Below are 4179 nucleotides of genomic sequence, written 5' to 3'. Positions count from 1 at the left end.
CCAAAACGTAATCGCTATACCCCCAACTCACAATTCTCTAGACTAACTGGTCGGGAAGCTAATAATGTTGTTTTGTGACTTTCTCTGGCGCTGCATTTGTGAACTTAATCTGCTAGTTTCCTAACCTTTTCGGCATTAGCATTCACTAATTTCGCACCTACTCCTGCTTTAACAGGCTGCAGGGAGTAATAAGACATGTAGTGGGTCCGCACAAGGCATGCGGTATACGGGGTAGAAGTATACTAACTAATGTTCACGTCGCGCGTAGCGTGTTGCAATGTTGTGATTTATTTTGTAAAATAGTTGCCATGCTTCAAATCGATTATGAAAAAGCATTTGACAGAGTGTGTCACGATATTTTGTTTTGCGTTCTGGAACATGTAAATGTGGGTGAGGTTGTGAAGGAGGGAGTACGCATGGCGTACAGTGAATGCTCAACAAAATTAATTGTCAACAAAAATGTCACACAAAGTATACCCACCTTGTCTTCTGTCAGGCAGGGATGCCCTGCTTCCCCTCTGTTATTTTGTATGTTTTTGGAACCATTTTGTTTAAAAATAATTCATGACACTGAGTTGCGCGGCTTTCGTTTTCACTCGAGTGAGGTGAAACTGCTTACATACGCTGACGACGTAGCTGTTTTCTGTGAAGACAAGGAAAGTATTAGCAAAGCGATAAGGATAACCAAGGATTTTTGTCATGTGACGAATAGTTCTGTTAACTGGTCGAAATGTACCGGTTTTTTTCATGGGGAGTGGGAATCGGCACCTTGTGTGTTTGAGAACGTGGTGTGGTCGCGCACGCCGGTGCGCTATCTGGGGGTACCTTTGGACCAGTACGAACAAAACGACGAGTACTGGGAAGGGGAAACAACAAGGTTGCGTGAAAAGACAACAAAGTGGGGTGGTCGCGCATTGTCGGTTTTTGCTCGTGCCACAGCCTTCAATCTTCTTATTTTAGCCAAACTGTGGTACGTGTTACAAGTCCTTCATTGTTCTAGAGTTCATGTTCAGAGAATACATCGTGTGTTTGCTGTCTTCATATGGTCATCGGTGTGGGAGCGCTGTAGTAGAAGTAATCTCTTTCGACAGGTGAGGGAAGGTGGTGTCGGCCTATGTCACATTTATGTCAGACAGCTTGTCAACCGGTTTTTGTTTTTACGAGACTCGCAAGAACCCTTTCTACGAACTTTCGTGCAAAGATCACTAGCCAGTTCATTGCCCATGTTTATTGTCTCCTCTGCGACTGAAAGATGTGGAACAATCAAAGGCTACATGAAGGAGGTAGTGGATTCCGTCAAGTTTCTTTCTGTGCGGTTTTCCCTCGAGTACCTAACAATGCTATTCCCGGTACCCCTGTATCGATCATTATACAGCTCTGTTCTTGGTCAGGATGTTTTATCTCGGTTAAAGAAAATGGCTGTCCAAAACATTTTTCTTTAAGTTACACACCAACACCCTCCCTGTTAAAACTTGGATGGAAGAAAAAGGTTTGTTTGTTCCCTGGCCAACAAATTGCACATTATGTGGAAAGCCAGAAACAGTTGAGCATGTTTTCACGGAGTGCTGGGACGCCATTTTTTTCTGGGATGTCTTGCAAAGGACTTTAAAGAAAGACCTGCCCGTTTCACCAGATGGTATACGGTTTCTGTCTGTACAAAGTGATAGCAGTGTGCCGTACGATGTTATCATGGCCCTAGGCCTGCATGCCATGTGGAGGTCGAGGATGGCCGTACGCCATGCTGATCCTGAAGCGCTCACTGTGAGCAAGTACTTTGCACAAAGTATAACCATGCTGTACGAGATCCACAAGCTACAAGACCCTGACCACGAATGGCTGCCAGTTTTGGAAGAACTGTGTACTTTTGATGTTTATTTTTAGTTTTTCCGTCAGCCAAAGCATGGCAAACGGTTTTTAATCTACCCTTGACTTGATATGTGTTTTGAAAAACGGTAATAAAAAAAATACTTCTGCTTTAACAAGTTAATGTCACAGTGGTGTCCCGGCAGTGTTTTTCCAAAAGTTTCGCTGCACAGAGCACCCACGTGACATGTGTGATGTCAATGCGGACGATGGTCTTTTGAGCGCCTGCTAAAAGCAGCCCACCGTTTGGGCTCTGTGATCTTGACAATATACACACAATTTTTTTTTTGTAAAATTGCCATGCATTAAATAAAAAAAAAAACTCTGTGGCCTTGATGCAGAGTACTAAATACTGGCGCTGGCGGCTTGGGTTCGAGACCCAGCAGTTTTTTAGTTTTTTTTCTTAGTTTTTTCTTAGTTTTTTTCTTGCTTACCTTTTTTCTAATTTAATTTTTTTCTAAACGCAAATCTACGTGGTTTTTGTTCATAATAGGGATTTGGTATGTTTAAGCTCGCTTTAGGTTTAGGGCGCACAGCCAATTACGACATTTAGTTATTGTTCTGCATCACGCGAACACACATGTCACGTGGGTGCTCTGTGCAGCGAAGCATTTGGAAATACGTGTCCCGGCAACAGAACCTCACGTCGTAACAGAAAACAGCAAAGTTTGTGGCATGCAGGGCATACCAATGCACGGCGGCGACATTCCGCTCCTTTGAAGGTACAAGCCCGGCGCTTTAGGTGCGATGCATAACGTTAATTCCTGTTAATAAGCTACGCTCAGCGTCTAAACCAGCCTAAAAATACCAAACCACGCTTATTTTAGAAAAGAATGCATAAAATTGGCCTGAGAAATTTTACAGTAACGGGTTTTGTCAAAAAAAAAAAAATTAGCAGTGGCTTAGTTCGGCTATGCCAGGATATATAGGGTGTTGCGACGATAATTGGAACACATTAAAAATTTTTCCTGAGCGAACTGCCGCTCTGTTCGCGCTCAAACTTCACACGAAGGTCTCATTATCGCATTTTATGGTCTATTTTGTTTGACACCGGGAATAACGACGGTACTTACCTGTTTATTCTGAAAATAAAACAATTTTCGCCTAGGGGAGAATGGCGGCTGATTTTGACGCGCGAGCCCGAAAACCGGGTTTTCTGATCGTCTGCTAGCTCATTCTTAAGTGCATTTTCTGATCGTCTGCTGAACCATTTTGCTCCTTCCTACCGTGAATCCCAAACGTGCGTTTCGCTCTGCATACCCCAGGTGGTTCCGTCGTTCCAACATCACTTGCGTTGGCTCGCACGTCCAAACCAGCCGCCATTTTTCCATAGGCGAATTTTTTTTTTATTTTCAGGATACACAGGTAAGTACCATCGTTGTTCCCGGTGTCAAACAAAATATACCAGAAAATGCGACCTTCGTGTCAAGTTTAAGCGCGAACAGAGCGGTGGTTCGCCCAGGAAAAAATTTTTAGTGTTCCAATTATCGTCGCAACACCCTGTACGTAGCGTGAGCTAAGGTTCAGCTGGTTATTCTTAGGATTCCTGGTTGTCTAGGATTAGCTGCTTATCATACTGACTGCTGCTAAAACGATTTCCAATCTAATCCAATCCAATTTATTCCAATCCAATCCAGTCACGGCGGCGGCGGCTCCGGCGCGCCAGCTGTGCGCCGTGAGACGTCTCTGCTCCTCGCGCATGCGCAGCACGGCTATCCGGGAGCCACGCGAAACTGCTCAACATCGGCCAGTGTAGCTCACGCGACAAAATTATCTGCTGGTCTCGAACCTTCCAAACCTGCGATTCCACCCCAAGACCAAGAAGGACGAACAGCGGCGGTACTTTTAGCAGTTGGTCATGAGAAAAATCTTTGCCGATGGCCTTTGGCCATAAACATCAACCGTCACCATCATGCTTATGAGAGAAAAAAAGCCTTAGTACACCCCCCCCCCCCTTCCCCATTAGGCGGGGCTTACGGCCAGCAGCCGCAGCTGCGCAGCGATCTTGGCTGCTCTTTACGTCAGCTCAGGGCCGCCTCTTATAGCTCCGGGTGGGGATTCGAAGAGCAGCATTTTGAGCAAACGTACTAGTACCTAACGCTAGGTGCGTACGCTGGGCTTGAGCCTATTTGGGCACCTAATGTCGCTTCAGCCGTTACTGTATACACTTATCATGCACTTCAATTGTACCTGCTACAATACCGAAGCCAGCGGTCCCCAACCCACGGGCTTCTTCCCTCGACCTCTACAGTAGGTATACATCGCAAGCGTCACGGATCGAGCCCTTGCATACTCCAGGCCGTCTCCTAATCGATG

This window comes from Haemaphysalis longicornis, unplaced genomic scaffold, assembly GCF_048455015.1.
Source record: "Haemaphysalis longicornis isolate Haplotype H1 unplaced genomic scaffold, Haemaphysalis longicornis Haplotype H1 scaffold_7, whole genome shotgun sequence".
Taxonomy (NCBI): domain Eukaryota; kingdom Metazoa; phylum Arthropoda; class Arachnida; order Ixodida; family Ixodidae; genus Haemaphysalis; species Haemaphysalis longicornis.
Note: the sequence above shows the minus strand (reverse complement) of the source record.